The sequence below is a fragment of the Macrotis lagotis genome, chromosome 1, assembly GCF_037893015.1.
Source record: "Macrotis lagotis isolate mMagLag1 chromosome 1, bilby.v1.9.chrom.fasta, whole genome shotgun sequence".
In the NCBI taxonomy this organism is placed as follows: domain Eukaryota; kingdom Metazoa; phylum Chordata; class Mammalia; order Peramelemorphia; family Peramelidae; genus Macrotis; species Macrotis lagotis.
In genome coordinates this window covers 527,153,930-527,179,944 of record NC_133658.1, presented here as the reverse complement: position 1 = coordinate 527,179,944, position 26,015 = coordinate 527,153,930, and the positions used below count along the sequence as shown (strand labels likewise).

General features: G+C 34.6%; 1 protein-coding gene across 8 annotated transcripts in view; it reads right to left on the bottom strand.

Annotated features, from left to right (window-relative positions):
- TAB3 (TGF-beta activated kinase 1 (MAP3K7) binding protein 3) overlaps positions 1 to 26,015 on the bottom strand; it is an 89,654-nt gene that overhangs the window by 48,968 nt on the left and 14,671 nt on the right. The window contains exon 1 of one of the 8 annotated variants that reach the window (XM_074214206.1): positions 11,041 to 21,891. The exons of the other annotated variants lie outside the window; for them this stretch is intronic. The gene's annotated coding sequence lies outside the window, so the exon portion shown is untranslated. Of the gene's footprint in view, positions 1 to 11,040; positions 21,892 to 26,015 lie in introns of those variants that run through there. 8 annotated transcript variants of the gene reach the window in all.

The following is a 26,015-nucleotide window of genomic DNA, read 5'->3' as shown; positions in this document are numbered from 1 at the left end:
TTTAATTAAAGATAACTGTTTGGCCTCAAAGGATAAAACAAGGAGAAATTAACATAAGTTGCAGAGGAATTTTAAGTTTAACATAAAGGGGGAAAACATCTTTCTAACAATTAAAACTATTCAAAAGTAGAAAGGGCAACTATGGGAGAGAGCAGGTTCACCCTAACCAGAAGTCTCCAAGTATAGATTGAATGTGGTAAGGAATTGATATCCTGTTATAAAATAGATTAAATGGTTTCCAATTTTCCTTTCAAATCTGACATTTTCTAATTTTAGCTTTGGAATAAAATTTTTTCTGTCCTATGCCTCATTATTAACACCAAGTTAACTAGTTTAGAAAGGCAGAATCAAAGGTCAAATACCTAGTCTTTTTCTAATGAATTTCCTATTTGAGGTATGTATATGTACTATACAATAACTTCCGAACATCTCGGAAATTCAGATTCTTTAAAGAAGAAAATAATGCTAAATCTTCCCAAGAGATACAAAGACCATATTAGATATTACTCTTTCTAATCTATAATTAGAAATATATTTGCCACACTGCACCATTACCATTACATTTTCTCATACAAAAAGAACAGATTTCAGGTTTATACAATTTTGCTTTTGCATCCTCAGTGTCTGCCTTGACTGACAGTGAAACAGACGTAATAGAAGTTGTTTACAAAAAAAAATAAGGAAAATATTGAAGAAAAATAATACTACTATTGCTTTTATAATAAATTAATTTCAAAAGTATGTGTACAACAGTAATTATGGCATAACACTGTAATTTTCATAAATTAGAATATGATCATACCCTATAAAGGTGCATTGCCAATATATAACTTGCTGAAATGTTGAAGAAATAAGAGAAATCATAAAAATAAAATTAAATATTCAATATATCAACTATCTTCCATTCAGGAAACAATGGATGCACCTCAAGAAAATTCATTAAGAGGATGAAACCCAGTCATTATATTTCATTCCATTTTTAGTTTTCACTTCACATATTTGAATAAATCACAAATTGAAAAACATCATAAATCTGCTCAAATATGTTCATAACTATATAAGAGTACCAATAGAGTCTAATGGGTCTACTAATGAAGTCTACGGTATACTATGCTACAAACTACTAGAACAATAAAAAGCAAATATTGGCAGAGAAACTTCATTTTATATACAAACCATGTGATTTTATTGGGCATAAATGGAAAATCAATTGAGTCAAGCATCATATCAATGAAAGGGTCAGAGTGTTGCTATTTAGAAAAATGAAAAGATTACTTCCCACAATCAGGCCTATTTGAATTTAAAATATTTATGATTTCCGGTGATACTGATAGAAAAGATTTTCTATTTAAAGCAATTTATCCAAAAAAGGCAAACCAGTTTATATTAATTGACCAGCAGGATTTGGATCCTGTTGCTTTTTTAAAGACAAATCTCCCTTTATATAATATCAGTGGATATATTCTAAGTATAAACATTTAATTGACAATCTTATTTTGAATTCTTTCCAGCAAAATTAACTTTTATTTTCAAACAGATTTTTAATTACCTAATCAGAACAGCTAATATTAACCTTCATTAACCTTCTCTGTAATATGAGAATCTATTATTTTCCCTAATTCCAGGTTTCTGTTTCAATAGCTTTGAGAAAATACAAGTGATTAAACCATCTTAAAATTGGAGATGAACACATTTTTAAAAGTGTGTTAAAGCAGCTTTAATATTTAGGTGCAATAATATGAGATTCTGTCAATGGAATATTTCAACCTTTAAAATTTCTAAATATTCAATATATTACATGGATTAAGGATATTTAGGGTTACCAGAAAGTTACCAGGTCTATTTTTAAGCTCAAGTCTATAAAGGTTTGGGGAGGTAATAAAGCTGCAGAAGATAATGAGAGAAAAGAGGAACGGTAAAGATGACCTGGAACACAGAAATTAATATTGCTTTGAAGAAGATCCCTCTATTAAATTACTCCTCTGATTTCACTTTTCGATCTTTCACAAAACATCTTTCTACCTTATCACTCAAACAAAACTGCTCTCTTCAAAGTTAGCAAGATAGCTTAACTGTCATAGCTGATGGAATTTTATCAATCTTCATCTAATCTTGATGTGTGAAGACAGTGACACTGCTGACCACCATCTCCAACTGAATCCACTCTTTTAGATCAGTACTGGGGACACTGCTCTTTCTTTTGTGACCTTCCTTTGCTAGATCACTGAAATTTGACCTAATACTGAATGTCTCCAAGCTCTTCTCTCTCTCGATTCTCTCACAATAAAATTTCATTTTATAATAACAATAATAATAAATAACAATAGCTTGCATTTATGTAGTACCCTGTGTATCAAATGCTTCATTGATATCATTTTTATCATCTCTTAAGCAAACTGACTTCTAGATCTACACTCTTATCTCTCTCTAACTCAGTCCCACATCACCAACTAACTATCAGGCATTTTAAATTAAATGTTCTATAGGCACATCAAATTCAAAAGGTTAAAAAGAAAATTCATTATCAGCAACCCTGTCCTCTCCATGCCCACAAAGTCAAGATCTTCCTTATTTTCCCCTCAACTGAGTTTCAAAATCTCATATTGTCATTCACCCACACCTTAAAACAGGCTGCCCAATTCTACCTCTCCAACAACTATCACATAGCCACCATCATTACAGGTCCTCATCACCAGGTCTGTGAAAACAGCCTTCTGGTTTTATTCTTTGACATAAATCAGGTACCAAATAATTTTCCTATGGTACTAGTCTAGCTAAGTGAGTCCTTATAGTATCAAATCTTCAGTGGCTATCATCTATCTATAGGTTATTACCTTGGGTCTGACATTTGAAATTGAGTAAGTTATAAATGAACTCATAAAAAAAAACAGCTCAGATCCAGATAGACTTACAAGTGAATTTTATCACGAAAAAAAATGATTAATTCCAATGTTACACAAACTATCTAGAGAAAAAGGAAAAGAAGGGATGTTTTTCTAAATTCTTTCTAAATTAAAATTTGGTTTTTCTGTCTATTATCAAGGAGAGACAAAATTTCTCTAGGTTAGTATCTATAGGTTACTATCTTGGGTCTGACATTTAAAGTTCTTTACATCTTAACCATAACTTATAATTTCAGTCTTATTATAAGTGACTCCCCTTCACATACTCTACTGTCTAGCCAAACTGGTCTTCTTGCCATTCCTAATAGATAATGTATACTCCACCTTCCCACCTTTGTGTCAATTGTTTGCCATATCTACAATACCTACCTTTACTTCTACTATCATATTTCTTACAAAATTTAGTTCAAGTGCCAACCTTATCAAATCTTTCCCAATGCAACTAACTGCTAATTCATTTCAAACAACACAACAGTAAAAATAGGCATAATAAAGAGATAAGCAGTGGAAACCACATCTTGGTTAAAATCAACACAAATAATAAACCAACATGAATAGTTCATATGAAGTATTCGTGTTGGTTTACTGTTTGTGGTGATCTGTGCATTATTTTGGTTTATTGTTTGTGGTGCATTATTTAGTTTGTGGTGCATTATTTAGTTTATTGTTTGTGGTGATTTGGTGCATTAACCAAATGCACCAAATGCATATCATCTAAATACTTAAGGGGAAAAGTTAATCTATTTAAAGGGGAAAAGGGACAATAATCCTTATAAGGGAGTCCTAAATATAACCCTTTCAAACCCTGTCAAACCTTGACAAATATGTCAAAGCCATAAACAAACAAACAAAAAAAGTTGGAGACTTGAATAGAACTTTAGCAGACTAGTTAGATATAATAGAACTCTGGAGATTATTAAATGAGAATAAAAAGTAATGTATATGTATTCATAAAACATTTAATAAGTGTGATTGTGATTTGGAGCATTAAAAGTATCACAAATACACTAATAAAGAAATATTAAACAAACACATCTTTACTGAACCCAACACAATAAAAATTATATTCAATAATAGATCTTTTAAGAGAGGACTGGCAATTAATTGAAGATAATAATTTACTTCTAAAGAAATGGTGGTCAAAGAATTAATTACAGAAACAATAGAAAATATAATCGATTGGGGTGGAGCCAAGATGGCAACAAGAGAGGATCTTCTCTTAGGCACTCTCTCATAAAACTTATAAACTAGGGACTCTGACTAAATTTTCAAGAGACAGAACTCACAGAGGGACCCAGTGAGGCAGTTCTCCTACTCAAAGTAACCTGGAAAAGAGGAGAAAGGCTCTGCTCCCCAGGGTTGGAGGGGCGGCCCCCCAGAGCGAAAGAACTTCAGCATCCTCCCATGACTCACAGCAGCGGGGTAGTTTCCTGACCTACGCCCCAGGGGAGCACTGGGCAAAACCTGGGGAAACAGGGAGGGGGGGTGGGTCCTCTGCCAGAGAGAGCATGTGAAGCCCAGCCCTCAGGACACACAGCAAAGCAGCTTGGCCTCTTTAGCCCAGATCCAGGAATAGGAAGCAGAAGCTGGTAAGCAGGAGCCCCCAGGGTATGAGTGTGCTGAGCCTAGGGAGGGAGGTGGGGAGAGAGAGAGAGAGACTGCCCAGCTCCCCAGCTCCGTTCTCTGCCCCTGGAACAGGACTCTGGGGTTCTGACCACATTCAGATCCTGATCACAGTCTAGCCCCCCCCCCACCTCAGCCCTGTGGACTGGGGGCCCAATATGGTCATTCACAGGCCAGGAGGGAGAACAGAGCCTCACACACTGAGAGCCTTGTGGGAGAGTCCCAAAAGCTCAGGAAGCACCCCCAAACCAGGCTCAGGATAGGAAAATGAGCAAGCAGAAAAATAAGAGGAACACCATTGAGAAATATTTTTTATATGAGCCCAAGAAGGATCAAAATACTCAGTCTGAAGATGAGGAAGCACAAGCTCCTGCATCTAAAGACTCCTAGAAAAACAGAAATTGGGCTCAGGCTATGACAGAGCTCAAAAGACTTTGAAAATCAAATGAGGGAGATAGAAATGAAAGAGATGCAGGAAAAACATGAAAATGAAGTCAGTAGCTTAGTCAAGGAAATCCCCCAAAATACTGAAGAAAACAGCATGCTAAAAACCAGCTTAGGTCAAATGGATAAAACAGTTCAAAAAGTTATTGAGGAGAAGAATGCTTTAAAAAGCAGAATTAGCCAGATGGAAAAAGAGATAAGAAAGCTCTCTGAGGAAAACAAAACCTTCAGACAAGGAATAGAACTCAGGGTGACTGATTAATTTACGAGAAACCAGGACTCAATACTTCAAAATCAAAAGAATGAAAAATTAGAAGAAAATGTGAAATATCTCATTGAAAAAAACAACTAATATGGAAAACAGATTCAGGAAAGATAATTTAAAAATTATTGGAATACCTGAAAGTCATAATCAGGAAAAGAGCCTTGACATCATTTTCAAAGAATTACTACAGGAAAATTGCCCTGATATCCTAGAAGTAGAGGGCAAAATAGAAATGGAGAGAATCCACAGATCCCCCGAGAAAGAGATCACAAAAAAAAAAAACCCCAGGAATATTACAGCCAAGTTACAGAACTCCCAAGTCAAAGAGAAAATATTGCAAGCAGCCAGGACACAATTCAAATACTGTGGAGCTGCAATCAGGATCTCACAGGACTTAGCAGCAACTACATTAAAGGCTCATAGGGCTTGGAATATAATATACCGGAAGGCAAAAGAGCTTAGAATGCAGCCAAGAATCAACTACCCAGCAAAACTGAAGAATGTCCTCTTCCAGGGAAGAAGATGGACTTTCAATGAACCAGGGGAATTTCAAATGTTCCTGTTGGAATGGCCAGAGCTGAACAGAAGGTTTGATCTGCAGATACAGGACACAGGTGAAGCATGGAGATTGGAGGAGAGGGGGGAAATATGAGGGACTTAATGATGAAGAACTGCATGTATTCCTGCATAGAAAAATGACAGTGATAATACTCATATGAACCTTCTCAATTAACAGAGCAGGTAGAAGGAGCTTTTATGGATGAAGCACATGAGAAAGCTGAATTTTAGGATAAAATATGTTGTAAAAATGAAGTCAATAGAAAAAAGGGAAATGTAATGGGAGAAAGACAAAAGGAGAGGATGAATAGGATAAGGTATTTCATATAATAATATTTTTCTTTATTACAACGAGCTATTGCAATGATATGGAAGGGGGAAAGGCAAAAGGGAATGAGGGAATCTTCACTCTCGTCAGAGGTTGCTAGGAGAGGAAACAGCATATATAATCAATGGGGTATAGACATCTGGAGTAAGGAGGAAGGGACAGGGGAAGGGATGGGGATGTGAATGATGGAGGAGAGGATGGACCATGGGGGGGTGAGTGGCCAGATATAAAGCATTTTCTTTTTTATGTCTTGCAAAGGGCTGGGATTAAATGGCCTGTCCAGGACCATAGAGCTGGGTGGTTGCTGGGCCTAAGGGGTGGTAGGGGGCCCTTGAGGCCTCTTGGCCCCAGGACCAGGGATCTGTCTGCTGCACCACTCAGCTACCCTACAGCAGAGTCAGTGAAAGGAGAGAGAAAATATAGTACATGGTAGTGGAGAAATACGAAAGGAGGGAGTTGTGATTAGCAATGGCAATGGTGGAAAAATATGGAAGTAACTTTTGTGATGGACTTATCATAAAGAATGTGATCCACCCATGACAGAGTTGGTGGTATCAGAACACAGACTGAAGCAAATTTTTTAATATTATTATTACTTGGGGGGGGGGGGTGCAGGGCAGATGGGGCTGGGTGGCCTGCCTGTGGCCGCATAGCAGGGTGATCGCTGGATTCAGACCTGGGTGCTCCTTTGAGCCAGGTGCTCTGTCCACCACCCAGCCACCCCTACTATTATTACTATTTTATTTTATTTTAGGTCTTGTTTTTTCTTTTTTTGGTTTATGCAGGGCAGTGGGGTTGGGATGGCTTGCATGTCACAGAGCTGGGAGATTGTTTGGGTATATGGGGGCGGATATGGGCTCCGGTGCTCCTGACTCCAGGGCTGGTGCTGCATCCACTGCACCACCTGGCCATACCTACAATTATTACTATTATTTTTTTTAATTTTAATTCTTTTCTCTCCCCTTTACTTTACTGCTCAAGTGAGTCTATATTTTTTTGGGGGGGGGAAGTATTTTGTTTACTCTTAAACAAGAATATTTTATTAATGTATAAAAAATTGTTTGTACAAAATAATAACAAATATTAAATCAAAAAATGCCATTTCCCAATTAACAAATGGTCAAAGAATATGCAAAGACAATTTGCAAATGAGGAAATCAAGGCTATCTACAGTCATATGAAAAACTGCTCTAAATCATTACTGACTAGAGAAATGCAAATTAAAGCATCTCTGAGGTACCACCACACACCTCTCAGATTGGCCAAAATGACCAGAAAGGACAATGATCAATGTTGGAAGGGATATGGAAAAACTGGGACACTAATGCATTGTTGGTGGAGCTGCGAACTAATCCAACCTTTCTGGAGAGCAATTTGGAATAAAATGTGCATATACTTTGATCCAGCAATATCGCTACTGGGTCTATACCCTGAAGAGATCATGAAAAGGGTAAAAATATCACTTGTACAAAACTATTCATAGCAGCTCTCTTTATGGCAAAGAATTTGAAATTGAAGGTAAATCCATCCCTTGGGGAATGGCTAAACAAATTGTGGTATATGTATGTGATAGATCGCTATTGTTCTATTAGAAATCAAAAGAGGGGCAGCTAGGTGGCACGGTGAATAGAGCACCGGCCCTGAAATCAAGAGGACTTGAGTTCAAATGCGACCTCAGACACTTGATAACTTACCTGTGTGACCTTAGGTACCAACTGCCTTGCCAAAACAAAAAAAATCAGGAATTTCAGGGATTTCAGAGAGGCTTGTAAAGACTTGTATGAACTGATGCTGAGCTAGATGAGCAGGACCAGAAGATCACTGTACCCCCAATACAGTCCCATGGGGTGATGATCAACCTTGATGAACTTGCTCACTACATTAGTGAAATAATCAGAGACAATTTTAGGGTATCTATGATGGAGAACACCATCTGTATTCAGAAAAAGAACTGAAGTTTAAACAAAGACCAAAGATTATTACCTTCAATTTTTGAAAAAGTTGTCTTATGTACTACATAATTTTGTTATCTCTAATATTTTATTTCTTCCTCAAGAATGTTTTCTTCTCTCAACACATTCAATTTTGATCAATGGATATCAGTGAAACAAAATAAAGATTATCAGACTGTCCTCTGTTAGGGGGAGGGGTGAAGAAAGGGCGGGTGGGGGAAAAATTGTGAAACTCAAAATCTTTCTAAAAAAAATGTGTAGCCATAGAGGGCACAGCTAGGTGGCAGCGCACTGGCCTTGGAGTCAGAGACCTGAGTTTGAATGTGACCTCAGGCACACAAGTCACTTAACCCTATTGTACTGCCAAAAAAAAAGTGTAGTCATGAAAAACATTATTTACAAGTCATATTGTAAAAGTAAACATGTAAAAATAAACATATATAAAAGTAACATCCTCACACACACACATACATACACAAAGAGAAACTTCAAAAAAATAAAGTGAGGGGTAGAAATGTATGCTTCAGTCTGTAATCGGGTACCATCAGCTCTGTCATTGGGAGGATAGCACAGTAAGTTCATCAGAGAAACTGCTTCAATATTTTTCCCACATCTGCTTGTACTATTTTTAATTTCCCTCCATCCTATTCCCCCAACCCATTTACTCTATTCTCTCATTTTTACCCTGTCCTTCCTTCCTCAAAAACAGGGAGGGAAAATCTTTTGTGATAAGTAAACATAGGGAAGGCAGAACCAAGATGGTGGTATAAATAAAGGCAGGGACTCCCAGGAGCTCTCCCTCACACTACTCCAGATCCACTTAAATGATAATTCTAATCAAATTCTAGTGTGACGGAACTCACAAAAAGACTGAGTGAAATAATTTTCCAGCCCAAGACAACTTGAAAAATCCTGGAAAGGGTCTGTTGCACTAGGATTAGAAAGAGCCAACAGTACAGCCATCCTGGAACCAACTGGCTTCAGCCATCCAGGAAGAGACTGCCAGGCACCTGGGTCCCTTGTTTTTATATATTGTATCATGTTTGGGCCCCTCAAGATTTGCCCCTCCCTTCCACCCTCTATGTTTCACCTGAGTCCTGTACTTGAAGACTAAACTTTCTGTCAGCACTGGTCATTTCACGTTTTAAAGTTACCCTATTTCAGTGAATGTTCATCTTTTCCCCTGAAGGAGTATGTTCAGTTCTGCTGGGTAGTTGATTCTCGGTTGTAATCCAAGCTCTTTTGCCTTCCAGAACATCATATTCCAAGCCCTACAAGCCCTTAATATAGAAGCTGCTAAATCTTATATTATCCTATCCTGACTGATGTTCCATGATATTTGAATTCTTTCCTTCTGGCTGTTTGTAATATTTTCTACTTGACTTGAGAGTTCTGAAATTTAATATTCCTGAGTTTTCATTTTGGGATCTTTTTCAAGAGGTGATAGGTGGATTCCCTCCATTTCTATTTTTATCCTCTGCTTCTAGGATATCAGAGCAGTTTCACTGAGATTTTCTTGAAAAATGATGTCTAGGGGGTCATGACTTTCAGTGAGTTCAATTTTTTAAAATTCTCTCTCCTGGATCTGTTTTCCAGGTCAGTTGTTTTTCCACTGATATATTTCACATTTTCTTCTAGTTTTCATTCTTTTGGCTTTGTTTTATTGTTTCTTGATTTTTCAAAAAGTCATCAGTTTCCATTCTACATTTTAAGGAATTATTTTCTTCAGAAAACTTTTGCATCTCCATTTCCATCTGGCCATTAGTTATCTCCTGCTTCCTTTATTTTTTTGCTTATGTGTCTATTCTTTTAACTTTTGCTTTGTTTTTTTTTCTTCGTAAGTCTTTATAAGCTTTCAAGTTTATGATATACATTAAGGAGTTATTTTGTTTTGTTCCATTTCATTTGCATATACATTGCAATTAGGATTAGTGAACATAAATTCTCCTTTTTGCTGAAATCCCCTCACTATCCACAGGCTGAGGGCTCTGGAAGCAGTTGCCAGGTGGCTCCCCAGGCCTGCTCCTAGTCCCCTAAGACTGAGTCTGCCCTGAGGCCTGCACTGGGCTCCATTCTCAGTCTGATGTGGCAGTTTTCCTGCTAACTTCCAAGTTGTCCTAAGCAATGCCTGGACTGAGAGATCTAGAAACCACCACCACTGCCAGGATCCCAGGCACCCCAAGGGACCCAGGTGCCTGGCAGTCTCTTCCTGGATGGTTGTACTGTTGGCTCTTTCTAACCCTAGTGCAACAGACACTTCCCAGGATTTTTCTAGTTGTCTTGGGCTGGAAAATTATTTCACTCAGTCTTTTTGTGAGTTCTGTCACACTACAATTTGATTAGAATCATCATTTAAATGTATCTGGAGTGGTTTGGGGGAGAGCTCCTGGGAGTCCCTGCCTTTATACCACCATCCTAGTTTCACCTGCCCTATGTTTACTTATCACAAAAGATTTTTCTTCCCCTGAACCTGGGAGTAGTATAAAAGGCAAAGAGGAGCTAGGGATTATTGTTACCAAAAAAAAAAGAAAATTTTGTCAATGAGCAGTAAAGAACAGAAGGTAGCCAGAAGGAATAACAGACAAGCAAGACAACTTTGAAGGTGACATGCTGAATATTATACTTTTAAAAAAATCAAGAAGTTATACATAATGCAAACTAATGTTTCATATATAATTTTGTTTTGTTTATATTCCTTTTGTTTGAAGCTTAAGTTCAAAATAAAATTTAAAAAAACAAACCAACCTGTGAGGTATAATCAAGGCTAGGTCAAAAGAAGGCTTACTATTCAATATGATGAAAGTGCAGTTTAATGAGGAATTAAAGAATAAGTCAAAATCTTTTCAATTCAATGCCAAATCTTGTCAATCAAGAGACTGCAGTAAAAGGATATATTTCATATTATGAATTTTTCAAAGCGGCTAGGTGGCATAGTGGTTAAAGCATCGGCCCTGGAGTCAGGAGTACCTGGTTTCAAATCCGGTCTCAGACACTTAATAAGTACCTAGCTGTGTGGCCTTGGGCAAGCCACTTAACCCCGTTTGCCTTGCAAAAACCTAAAATAAAAAAAAAAGATGCAAAACATTTTAAGTTTATGATATACATCAAGGAGTTATTTTGTTTTTTCCCATTTCATTTGCATATACATTGCAATTAGGATTAGTGAACATAAATTCCCCTTTTTTGTGAAAAGAAGAAAAGTCATATGGGCAACAATATCTAAAGGATAGTAGGATTTTCTTTATCCCAATTGTATCACACTTTTTCCACTAAGGCAAATATAATAAAAACAATGCAAATAATATGTTGAAAAACTTCTTACATTCCCATCCACTCCTAGAAATAGATGTAAGAAGCACACTTCCATTAACTGTAAAAACTCTGTAGAACTGTCATTTTCAGATCAATTTAATTAAGTACAGAGATTCATCAACTAGAGGACTGGCCAACAAGAAATGAAGTTTGCAAAAGAGAACATTCATCAACTTTTGATTATAAGGCTATAATGGGTTAACAACTTAAAAAAATGAAGTATCAGCAGTAACAAAATCACATAAGTTGACTTAATAATAATAACTTGTTCAATCATTTCAGTCATGTTCAACTCTTTGTGATTCCATTTGAGGTGTTCTTGACAAAGATACTAAATAAGTTTGTCATTCTTTCTACATCTAATTTTACAGTTGAATTAACTGAGGCAAGCAGGGCTAAGTAACTTGCCCATGTTAACTTAGGTAGTAAGTATCTGAGGCCAGATTTGAGCTCAGGAAGATGACCAGCACTCTATCCACTGCCTCCTTGTTGCCCTCTATATAGTAGTATTTACATAGTGCTTTAAGATTTGTGAAGCACTTTACATGTGGATTTCACTTAATCCTCCCACAACAACATTGGAAAGTGGATACTATTATTATTATAATATTCATTTTATGGAAGAAAAAACTTGGAGAAGTTAAGTGACCTGTTTAGGGTCACAAAGCTATTAAGAATCTGAACCCACATTTAACTCAAATCTTCCTGAATCCAAATCCTGCCTTCTAGCCATTACACCACCCAAATATTTATGTTCATTAAAATTTATCTGAGCAAATCTGCTCACCTCCATTGATTGGTCCTGTCCTTTGAGAACTTAGAAAAATAGTAGGTTGCAAAGAAAACTGGATGTACTTAAACCACAACCTATTTTTTTTATCTGACCCAGTGACATTTGTCACATAAAGTATATTTTTTATAAAACTTTATTTAGGGGGTGGCAGGGGATAGAGCACCAGCCCTGGAGTCAGGAGTACCTGAGTTCAAATCTGACCTCAGACACATGATAATTACCTAGCTGTGTGGCCTTGGGCAAGCCACTTAACCCCATTTTCCATGCAAAAATCTAAAAAAAAAAACAACTTTATTTAATACTGTTTTACTTGTTCTTGTTTCCTAAAATGTAACAATTAGGCAATCTTGTTTGACTTTTCAGTATCTAGTCACAAAGGAAATAATTTTCTAAACAGCCTGATTCTATAAAAACTGAGAAAATGTTAAATAATTTCCTCAATTGTGGATCATGGGCATTTTTGAACTGGAAGGATCTCTGGAAATTATCTAGTCCAATCCTCTATTTTTTTTTAGGTTTTTTGCAAGGCAAACGGGGTTAAGTGGCTTGCCCAAGGCCACACAGCTAGGTAATTGTTAAGTGTCTGAGATGGGATTTGAACCCAGGTACCCACCCAATCCTCTATTTTTAAATAAACTAAGGTAAAAAAAAGTTAATTGTCAAAAAATCATACGTAAAATCTTGAAGCATAACATGGACTAAAACTCAGGTATCCTGTCTCCAAGACTGGTGTTATGTGCATCGCACTACACAGACTATATAGTTACAAGAAAATTTCAAGTCAAATATAAGCTGCACTGTTTTAGTAGCAGAGATGACATACTTTTTCTGGGCACAGACTAGAGCCTCACTAGATAACTTCTAATGTGCTTTTAGAAAAAGCTAAAACCACACAGCAAGTGAAATTCAGTACTTTTTAAAATAAGCATATGCAAGGGATACTGACAAATACCATATAACACAGCTAAAAAGTTTGACATTCTTTATTTCATATTGCTTCTCCAAAAAAAGTTTACCAAGCTAAAAAAATTTTTTTATTTACACCATCCTCAATAAGGCCTATTTTAAAGCCAAGTCAAACAAATGTTGTCTTATACTGTTCTCAGCATAAATTTTGCCCCTCTAAAATTTAAGTAACTTGTCAGCAGGAATTATGCTAAATGATTTTGGGTCTTCATCATACCTAGCAAAAGATTAGGTTCATTCATTCACTCACCAAGTTTATTCAGTACATTTTCTTTTTATCTATGGCACCAATACAAATTTTTAATGTCATGACTTTATACATTATATTCAATAAGTTTTTCTTGAATTGAATTATGCCAATTTCTAACCTATCCTTGTAAAGAAACACTAAAATATCAGTTTAAGAAGTAGCAGCAAAAATTCTATATGGTAAAAGAAAAACACCACAGAATCTGTACAGGAGCAAATAAAAGGGAAAAAAAAAGCCAGACTACCTGCCAGATTACATAATGACATCTAAGACAACCAGGAAAAATGACAGCCATTTGAATTATGCAAACTGGGAATTACAATTTGGTATAAGTCAATATAAGAAATAGAGTCATGAATGATATCTAGCAGGATACATATGAGATTCACCAGATGCTCTTGTTTGCAGATAAAATAATGGCTGCCATCAATCCAGAAATTGCTAGTCTCTTAAATGAGACTCACAAACACTCAAAAATTTGATTTAAAAATCTCCCCCCAGGGACAGGGAAGGAGAACCATCAAATAGATGATGCATATCGACTACCCAAATATGACACTCAATACACAATTCAACAACTCTAACCAAAGAAAAATAACTTCACATTATCTACAAGAAAAGTTGCAAAATCACTAATATGCCACAAGCTTCACTATAATTTCTGAAAGAAGTAAAGCAGAAATATTAAAAGGCTAATATAATTTCACAGCAGGGTTTCAAATGTTGTGTTTTTCTTTCCATTACAAATAGTTTTTGTACACTGTTTTGATGCTTCTGTTACTTCATTTTAAATCAATTCATAGAATACTGTTCAGATTTTTCTGTAGCCATCCTACTAAATAGTTTCTTCTAGCAAAATATTCCTTTGCATTCACATACCAGAATTTGTTTAATCATTCCATAAACAACGGGTATCTACTTTGTGCCCATGTCTGTCAACAACAACAACAACAAAAAACTGCTATAAATTTTAACTTATATTAATAAGCACCTTTTTGTTAATCATTGAACTCTTGGGTATCTATGCACAAAGAGAGATGGGCACTTTAAACACTTTACATAATTCCAAACTGCTTTCTAGAATGATTGGAATAATTTACAACTCCATTACATATTAGCATGCCTTTGTCCCTACAATCCCTTAAACTACTCCCATCATTTATAATCTTTGTCAGTTTATTTGATGCAATGTGTGACATCTTGGGATTTTTTTTTTTTTTTTGAGGCAAATGGGGTTAAGCGGCTTGCCCAAGACCACACAGCTAGGTAATTATTAAGTGTCTGAGAATGGATTTGAACTCAGGTACTCCTGACTCCAGGGCCGGTGCTCTATCCACTGCACCACCTAGCCGCCCCATTGGGATTTTTTAAATGTACAATTCTCCTTATTGGTGATTTAGTTCATTCTTTTCTATAGTTATTGATAGATTATAACTTCTTTTCAAAAATCATCTTTCACATCTTTTTACCAATTACATACTGGTGATTGGTGTCTGATCTTAATATTTCTGTCAGTTATCAATACAGACTAGATATAAAATTATTAACAGGAATATTTCATTCAAAGATTTTTCCCCCTAACTACTAACTTCCCTTATGCCAGTTGCACTAATTTTATGCCTTAAAAGTCTTATAATTTAGTATTCAATTTAATTTTAGTTTTAATAATCAAAATTATCTATTTTATCTTTTGAAACTTCCTCTATTCCTTCATGGGTTAAGAATTCAAAGTCCAAATCAGGAAAAGGCAAATAATTTGCTTCTCTTCTGATTTCTAACATTCAGGTCAAATATCCATTTTAAGCTTATCATGACATTAAATATATCTTGGCCTAGACCTAATCTGTAATATTGTTTTCTAATTTTTCCAAATATTACTATCAATAGAGATTTTCTCCTAAACAATTTATAGTTCTGAGTTTAACACTGTATTGAGATTTGGCACAGTGGATAGAGCACTAGTCATGGAGTCAGGAGAACAGGAGTTCGAATGTAGCCTTAGACACTTACCAATTACTGGCTATATGTCCTTGGCCTTGCATTCAGGGTCATCTCTAGTTGTCCTGATTCATACATATCTGGACACTGGATCCAGATGGCTCTAAAGGAAAAAGTAAGGGTGGTGACTCGGCACAACACTCACTCACTCAAATCCAATCCATGTTTGTCATGGCATTCTCCTCCCTGATGTCATAGGCTTCTTCAAGAAAGAAGAATAAACATCATTCTGATTCTTCCTTTTAGGTTACATTGATCTTCTCTTTCATTTTTTTAACCAAGAATGTATGATCTAGAAAGATTGCTGCTTTAAATATTGATTATTTTTAAGTGCTAATCATTATTAAAACATAAAATTTATTTTCCCTCTTACTTCTATTTCTTTTGTTCCTCCAAAAGAATGCTAATCTTTGATCTGGCTCTGTAAAGTATTCCATTAATCATATGATTATTACAGTTCAACCTCTAATATTTTACTGGTATTGAACTTTATTAAACTGACAAGACACATTTAAGTTTTTCTTTCACTACTGAAGGTTTTCAAATTATGTCCACAAGAGTAACATGTTTACCTTTAGAGATCTAACTCATATATTTTATACATTTTGGAGTTATACACTAAATGGAATTTCCCTTTCTATTATTTCCTCCTAGATTTTAGTACTGAAATAGAGAAATATTAATGATGTTTATTTGGTAGGCTACAAGTTTTCTGATGTTACTGTCTTTTTTTTAAGTTTAGGGATTAATATTCTGTTGAACTGGGGTTGCAAATATTTCTAGGCAACTGAATGTACAATGGCAGTACAAATTTAAAAGGCAATTTAGAAAATAGTCTTTATAGAACTAGAAGTATAGTCCAGGGATGTTCAAAAAAGATAAGAATGTATTTTCTACCAAAGGGAGTGTTTCTCTTCCATTTCATTAATTGTGTTCTCCTTTCTGAACTTCTGTGATACCCAGTTTTTGTTTTTTGATTACTATTAAACTTACTAAAACCTTTTTTCTTTCCAGTTCATTGATACAAAATAACTAAAACTACTTTATGACTGGCTTATTACTATTTGTCTCTTCCCTCATCCAATTCTTGCTAGTTCCAAATTTTCTGCCTTCCTATGTGTGTGTATATGTATGTATGTATATATATATGCACATATTGATAAACATGCATATACATATATACATATACAAATATATATGCACATATTTAAATATGTAGTCATATAAAACAAATTTCTACATTAGCCATGTTAAAAAAAAGTAAGAAAAAGAAAGGGGAAAAAATTCATTCTGGGTCAATCAGTTCTCTATTAGCAAGTCCTTTGGAACATTGGGTCATTGTGCTGATCAGTTACAAAGTTTTTCAAAGCTACTGTCTTCACAATATTGCTATTACTAAGTAGATTATTCTCCTGATTCTGCTCACTTAATCTTCCTCCAGTTCACACAGGTCTTTCCAAGTTTTTTCTAAAACCATATTCTTTTTCATTTCTTACAGGACAATAGTATTCCATTACACTGACATATCATAACTTATATTTTCATTTCCCAATGGATAGACAGCCCCCAGTTTCCAATTCTTTGCCATCAAAAAAAGGTTATTAAATACTTTTTGTACATATGGGTCCTTTTCTTCTTTCTTTGATCTCTTTGGAGTATACCTAGTGGTAGTACTGGACAAAGGGTATGCACATTTAAAAAAAAAATCGAGGCATAATTCCAAATTGATTTCCAGAATAACTAGACTAATTCAAACACTGTTTCCCCACATAACTCCAGTACTTGTCATTTTCCTTTTAAGAAATTTTAGCCAACCTGATGGGTGTGTGGTAATACTATAATAGAAGTGTTTTAATTTGTATTTCTAAAATTATTAGCATTTTTCATGATTTTTGATAAATCTGATTTTTTCCTTTGAAAACTGATTATTCATTAACTTTGACAATTTAACTACTGCAGAATGGTTCTTTTCAAGCAATCTGGACTTAGTTAAATACAAATTATTAGAGAAAGTTGCTAAGAAAATTCTTTCCGGGCAGCTAGGTGGCGCAGTGGATAGAGCACTGGCCCTGGAGTCAGGAGTACCTGAGTTCAAATCCGACCTCAAACATTTAATAGTTATCTAGTTGTGTGGCCTTGGGCAAGCCATTTAACCCCATTTGCCTTGCAAAAAATCTAAAAAAAAAAATTTCCACCAGTTTTGTGATTTTCTTTTTACTTTAGATAGTTTGATTCCTGTAAAAACTTTTTAAATTTATGTAATCAAAATTATACATTTATCTTCTGTGAAGCTCTCTATCTCTTGATGATTACAACCCCTTCCCCTTTCCATAGATATACAATATAATAATAAAAACTCTATTAGTTTATGACATCACTTTTATTTCTCAATCATATACCCATTTCAAGCTGGTTTTGGTATGAAATGTACACAAAGTAGATATCCAATTTCTGCCAGATTGCTTTCCAATTTTTTCAAAAGTTTTTGTTCTAATTCAAAAGTTCTGGGTTCCTGTTCTAATAGTTGAGGTATTAGAGATTTATCAAATATTCAGTTTCTACATTCATTGCCTCTGTATATTTTATACCTATACTGTTTTACTAATTAAGCCTATTCTTACCCAATATCAAATTTGGTTTAAAGATTACCACTTTGTAATGAAATATAAGATCTGATATTGATAATAAGCTCTTCCTTTCCATTTTTTTCATTGATTCTCTTGATATTCTTAATTTTTTGTTCCTCCAGATGAATTTTGTTACTTTTTCATTCTATAATGTAATTCCTCAGTAATTTCATTAGAAGAGTACTAAATAATTACATTAATTAAGGTAATGTTATCAATCTTACATTGGCTCAACCTACTTATGAGCAATTAAAATTACTCTAGTTATTTAGGTAAATGTTTATTTGTCTCAAGTGTTTTGTAATTGTGTTCATATAGTTCTTGTGTGTGTTTGGTAAGTATACTCCCAGGTATTTTACACTGTCTATAATTATTTTAAATAGAATTTTTCTTTCCATCAAAACCTTCTAGGTTTTGTTGGTAATATGCAGAAATGGTAATTATTTGTGTGGATTAGTTTTATGTCCTGCAACTTTCTGTACATCCTGCAACTGTACTGAAGTTAATTATTTTGATTAGGTTTTTAGTTGACTCCTGAGGTATCTCTAAATAATCCAACATATCATCTTCAAAAAGTGGTAGTTTAGTTTTCTCATTGCCTGGCTCATTTCTTCAATGTTTTTGCTAGTACAATACTTGGGAGTTTAGTAATAATTCCTGCTTCATTCCCAATAGTAGTAGAAAGGCTTTTGGCTTATTCCTATTCCTAGCTCTTGTTTTAGACAGACACTACTTAAAATATTAAGGAAAAGTTCTATTTATTCCCATGTTTTCTCATGATTTTATCAGGAATAGGTATTATATTTGTCAAGATTTTTGTTATGCATTGAAAAAAATTATATGAATTTTATTGTTTCTGTTATTGATATGGTCAATGATGCTTACAGTTTTCTTAATAATGAACCAAACCTGCATTTTGGCAGTTTGATCATAAACCTTTGGAATATATTACTGTAATTCCCTTTCTAGTATTTTATTTAAAATCATTACATTAATATTCATTGCAGAAATTGAGCTATAGTCTTCTTTCTCTATTTCTGACTTTTAAGTATCAAGACACGGGGCAGCTAGATAACGGTGGATAGAGCACCGACCCTGGAGTCAGGAGTACCTGAGTTCAAATCCAGCCTCAGACACTTAATAATTACCTAGCTGTGTGGCCTTGGGCAAGCCACTTAACCCCATTTGCCTTGTAAAATCCTTAAAAAAAAATAAGTATCAAGATAATATTTGTCACATAAAAAGAATTAGAAACTCCTTTATCTTTTTTCCCCCCAAACAAATGATAAAAGTATTGGAACTGTTCTTTAAATTTTTGGTAGAATTCACTTATTAATCCATCTGATCCTAGATTTTTTGAGAATTCTTTTTTGGCTTATTCAATTTATTTTTCTAAGATGGAGTTATTAAAGCACTCTATTTACTGTTCTGTTAACCTGACCAAATGATGTTTTTATAAATATTTATCTTATTTAAATTATCAGTTTCCTAACAATTGCTTTTATTCCTTCTCCACTGGTTATGCATTTGTCCTTTTCATTTCTGAAACTAATAATTTAGCCTTCTCTATTTTTAATCAAATTAGTTAATGGTTAATCTATATTTTATTATTTCTCATATTTATGACATTGAGTTTTTTCATGTTCTTTTGAGAAATCTATGATGTGAGAAATGATTCTCCAAAATTTATCTTTGAGAATGGCTTTTACTTTAAGTAAAATCCTTTGTTCTTTTAACCTTGTTTCTCTTTGCTTTTCTTTATTTATTTTTTAGAAACTGAGTCTCTCTACTCTCCTAGGAGGAAGTGTGGTGGCTACTCACTAGTCCAAAAACAGGGCTGACTGGCACAAGAATTTTGACTTGCTCCATTCCCAGCTTGGGCTAGTTCATCTTTCCTTGGATTAACAGGTGGTCCCTTAAAATAATAAGAGCTCCTTTTCAATATTAAACTTACTGAGGACACCTGACTTACTTGTCAGCTTAGTCAGCTTAGTCCACAGCAGCTCAGAATAAGTATTCTTAACAAGCTATGAACTGAGACAAATGGGGAACCATTTGGAATTATATCCAAAGGGCTATAAAACTGCATATCCTTTCATCTGGCATGACTACTGACTACTAGATCTATATCCCAAATACATCCAAAAAAGGGGGGGGAGAAAAGACCTATTTATACAAAAATATTTACAGTGGCTCTTTTTACAGTGACTAAGAATCAGAAATCAAAGGGATGTCCCTTAATTGAGGAAAGAATGTAATGGATTATTATTGTACTATAAGAAATGACAAACAGGATGATTACAGAAAAAAAAAACTGGAAGACTTACAGTACAGTAATGCATAGTGAAGGAAGCAGAAGCAAGTTGTACACAGTAACAGCAATAATGTGCAATGAAGAACTGTGAATAACAGCTATTCTCAGTAATACACTGATCAAAGACAATTCCAAAGGACTAATTTAGTCCTTGAAACAAGGTCCTTATTTTTAACATCATTATTCCGCAAGTCTTGTATAGCTACAAGAAAGGGAAATCCATAATCTCCAAAATATTTAAAATGAAGGGTCCACAAAGAGTAATGGAAAAGCATATGGGGGTGGGAAGAGCCACATATTATAAAGACTTATGAAGAAAAAAAAAACCAAAGCAAAAGTTCAAAGAAAACACTTATATAATCAAAAAAATAAAGCAAACAGGAGATAACTAATGGATAGCCCACATAACCTATCCATGTCAAAAAAAGCAAAAAAAGGCTCCTAGCAGATAATGACAAATTTATGGAAGTTCATGGGAAAGAATTGCAAAGAACAGGAAGACCAGAATGTACTGCAATGTGCAACCTTGGAGGGAATATCCACTTTGATGAGATTACAGATTTACCAAACAAGTAGAAACTAAAGGCCAAGATGATTTTTATAGTTGTAAAAAATGAATTTACTAGAAACTAAGTCAATAGTGTCAATCTTTTTCAATATTGATTCATCAGCCATTCACAGAATTTGAAGTTTAGCATTATTATATCTTTGAAAAAGGATAAATTATCCCATTTTCTTTCTTTCTTTGGTTTTTGTAAGGCAATGGGGTTAAGTGACTTTCCCAAGGTCACACAGCTAGCTAAGTATTTAAGTGTCTGAGGCCACATTTGAACCTCCAGACTCTAGGGCCAGTGCTCTATCCACTGCTCCATCATTTTCTTTTCAAAGGTTAGATTTGTTTTTGGTTACCAAAGTTATATTTTCTCTTTTGAAAATAAGAAAAATAGACTTATATCTAGGAAATTAATAGATGAATAAGTATAATTCAATTAAAAAAAAAGATGGGTTACATTTGGCCAATTCCACTCCAACAAAATTTAAAATTAGTTTTATTACCCAAATCAAAAAATTCATACCTGTGATCTCACAAAACAAAAATAAAACTGTTGCCTTAACAAAAGCCTCACTCTTGAAACTAGGCCTATCAAAGCAAATCGTGGATTAATATTACTGGAAATCTAGTTCTTACATAGAAACCCTACTCACAGAAAATCAACTGCTAAGAAATCTCAAAAGGGAAAGAGAATATTAGTTCTTTCCCTCTCACTCACATGACATGGTGCATGTCTTTACCTAACAGTAAAAACACTAAAAACCAACACACATTTCTTTCACAGTTCTATACAGATATCTAGACCACAACAATTAGTTCCTTTTAAGCCTGGTCCAAAGCCTTAATCTAAAGTCAAAGGAGGTAGTCAAATATCAGTTTTTTATATTTCTGCCCAAAAATATAATTAAGGAGAAATATTGAATGGATTAAAAAGTAAAACTTTAGAATCATTAAAAATACTACAGTTAAATCAGCAATAAAATTTAATTGCCAAAACAAGGAAAAAAAATTTCTTTTAAGACTACAGTAGTAATGTTCTAATATATATGCATATATATATTATATATATATATAAAATAAAATATATATATAAAATGAACAAGGAAATCTTACCTTTGTTTTATTTATTTATTTATTTTTTAGTTTTTGCGAGCCAATGGGGTTAAGTGGCTTGCCCAAGGCCACACAGCTAGGTAATTTATTAAGTGTGAGGTCGGATTTGAACTCAGGTACTCCTGACTCCAGGGCAGGTGCTCTATCCACTGCGCCACCTAGTTGTCCCTTACCTTTGTTTTTTAATAGAAAAGGATTTAACTAGATACTAGTTCCAATTTGGAGTACCACAGACCAAGTTGGTAAATAACTCAGGCTGCAAAAAGCAAGAACAGTGAACTACTATTTTTTTAAATATCTTATTAGTGCTTAAGGGAAAAAAAAATCATCACTGTGGCCAACACTCTATCCGAAAAGAATCCTAACTTGTAACTAATTAATACAGTTAAGAAAACTATGATTGGGAGAGATTTAAACAACTATAAAAAGCAGCTATAAAGGGCAAAAAGTATTTCATGCAAAAAGGCTTTCATGGAAAGGAAAACAATCAATTGCTCATCAAATTTTCTGGAAATTTCAAAGGAACAAAATTTGGTTAAACCAGTTTGACTATTTTGAGAAAAAAAAAAGCATATATGTCAGTCTTGCCCTGACCCTTAATCCTGTGATTGAGAAGAAAGATGTGATCTATACAACAGAGAAGGCTAACATGAAGTCAAAGCAGGCAGCAATGGTTTTTTAGAAGTCTAGGGCTTCGCAGAAAAGCTAACCAGGATATTGCAGCTGCAAACTTGGCAAGCTACTGAGACCCTGCTGCTCAGAGAGAAGTGAAAGCTTTAAATAACTTCCTATAATGTTGCAGAGCCACCCAGCTCTGGTGCAGGATTATTAAATTTTAATGACCCTAAGCATAAAACAAACTGAGAACCTTTAAAAGACACAGAAATGAACTGAAGGTCTTTAAAATTTAAATGATACCATGCTGAGGCTAGGTGGTTCTCTGGCACAATAACTACTATAAGTTCCCACAGTTCACAGTGTGTAACACATACCTGAGAAGTAGTGGGAAGTATCACTTCCCTAACTTATTTGCTACCCCATACCCTATTTCAAAGCATTAGATTTTAAAGAGATCTTGGAGGTCATCTATTCCATTGGTGTCAAACTCAAATAGAAATAGGGATCACTAAACCTTACATAAGGATCCCTATAGAACATATTGACCAAGTTTTAAAATGTAATATTATCTATATTTTGTTGTAATTTTATTTATTTTGCTAAATACTTCCTAATTATGTCTTAATGAAGTTTGACTGAGTATGGTGTGCTGTGTGTTTAACATCTGTAATCTAGTCCATTGCCCTCATTTTTAGGGCTTAGGGCAGTTAATGCCAAAAATCACAAGTATTAAGTAATAAAACCATGATTCTCACCTATACCCACTGGATTCGGTATTCTTTCCCTTAAATGCTGCTGCTTCCCATGTCTTAAGCTATTAAAGATTTTTGATAGAAGACATTCTGCCAACTTTTAAAGAACTTAATATCTAAAGTATATAATATTAGGTAATGTTATGATTATAGAGCCCAGTCAATACTGAAAGATGTGGGTTAGCCCAGAAACCAAAAAAATAACAGGGTCACAGGATGCCTAATACAACCAAGAGTAACTAAATAAAATTAGCAAACATATCAGAATCTAATGTGAACTAATTCAAGGACTAAAAAGCAACAATAACAAATAATACCAGCATTTATTTATATAGTTCTTTATATACATTCTCATTTTTTCCATAAATAATCATGCTTCTTATTTGCCCAGGAAGTCTACATATAACAATAATGAAAACTCAAATCCTTATGCCATGGACTTCAGTGGCTGAGCCAAAAAAATTCCAAGAATGGATTCATATCACATGCCCCAAGTAAATCAGCCAACAAAAAGGTTAAATGTACACAGATTCAATATTTTTAAGTATTGAATGTTGTAAAGGGGCATCAAGTTCATTCCATCCAATAATCGGCTAAAAATATTGGGAATATTTAATATGAAGTCTTAGGGGTATTTTCAAATAACTGAAATTCTGTCATATAGGGAAAGAAAGAGAATTGCTTAGCCTGGCCCTAAAAGGCAGAGTAATAAGTATGAATTGCAGAGGGTCACTGATGAAACAACATTTTCTTAATACAAGCATTTATGAAGCACTTGTGTGTTAACACTATGCTAACAATGCGAGCTCTCCAAAAGCAGAGAGGGCTGGTTGCCTTCAGAGGCCTTTCTCACTAAAAGTTTATCCAGCAAAGACAGAATGAATGACCACTTATTAAGTACCCGTAGAGAGTGTTTTTTTTTTCAGATATGGGTTGGATTGGATTCCTTATAACTAATATTTTGTGATTCTGTGGGTTATGGGGAAGGAAGAGATCAAGGCAATTGATCTGCTCAAAACTGCACAGCAGAGACTCAAGAGTAAACCCAGAAAGAGATAGAACTGGAAGAAATTTCTTCACCTCAAAATTTCCTGTCTCAAAGAAATCACAATTCTAATTTAAATCCCTACTGTTATATAATAAAATTACATATTGCCATTAACCATGGTTATGAAAAGATACCATATGGGATTTGAAAGGTGGACAAGGAAATGATTCAAAAAAATTACCTTTTTAGAATTTGGAAATCTTGGATATATTTAAAGAGAAAAATTCTAAACAACAATGGAACTAGGGTAACTGACTAAAAACAGTATACTAATGATTATTATAGGATTCAAAGTATAAGCGGAATTTAGATCATAGGGACTGTGGTGACTATCTAATTCAACTCATATACCAAAAGAATTCCACTGAAACATATCTCCTCCTATCTGACTTTTCCTTCTCAGGTTTCCTTACTGGATCATTTATGTCCCAATCCTTTTCCATCCTATATATTCTGTCTCTATAATATCCTCTAATGTTCAACTATGTTCAACTATTATCTCAATGCAGATAATTCCTATGTCTACATATACTACCTCATATTACTACTGCCTGAAATTCCATACATATCTTAAATTCATGACCAAGGCAGGCATTTTCCCCTGTAAAATGAATCTCCTCCTCATTTTTCTATTTCTGTCAAAAACAACCTTCACTCAGGTTCAAAATCTAGTCATCCTCACTTCTTCTGTTTGATTCACTCCCTAAGTCCACTCATGTGCTAAGTTTTCTTGAATCTTTTCTTAGACTCTTTCATCCTACCAATCCAGCCCTATTGAAATAACCTAATTAATCTCCAACTCTTCAGTCTTTACTCTCCCCCTTCACACAGCTGCCTAAATGATATTTCTAAAGCAAAGGTCTGATCTGTTCAAGAAGATTGAATGGTAATGGTGTCATCCACTTATTTCTCTCTTGTCACCAACCTTATTATTTGTTCTAAACTTTTTTTCAGATATAAGTTTTCTTCCAAGACTGTCTTTTTTGCATAGATGAACTTTAAAAAATAATTATCAAAATTTAAATACTGGGGAGTCCATCAACTCTTAATTATTCCACTTGAAGGTTGGGTTTTTTTTTTTTTGTTTGCTTTTAGTTTTTGTAAGGCAATGGGGTTATTTAGCTTTTGTAAGGCAATGGGGTTAAGTGGCTTGCCCAAGGCCACGCAGCTAGGTAATTATTAAGTGTCTGAGGCCCAATTCGAACTCAGGTACTCCTGATTCCAGGGCCAATGCTCTATCCACTGTACCACCTAAGTGCCCCCCACTTGAAGGTTTTTTAATGATTAAAACATTTTACTGAGAGGTGCCAGTTCCAGAAAGACACTGACAAACTGAATGGTGTCCCTGGAAGGCTGAGCAAGAAACAATGCCATTCTTCAGTTAAAGCAACCAGGTTAAGGGGCACAAATATTAAAATTGTCTTAGGGAGGGATTATATTTGTTTTAATTGGTCCTCTTCTCTAGTTGCAAAAAAAAAAAGGTGAATTTTTCTTTGCTATGAGGAAAAATTTATAATTAGTTATCCAAAAGAAATAGAATGTCCCAAGGTAGATTCCCCCTTCCTAGAGCATCTTCAAGTGAAGACAGGATGACTGTT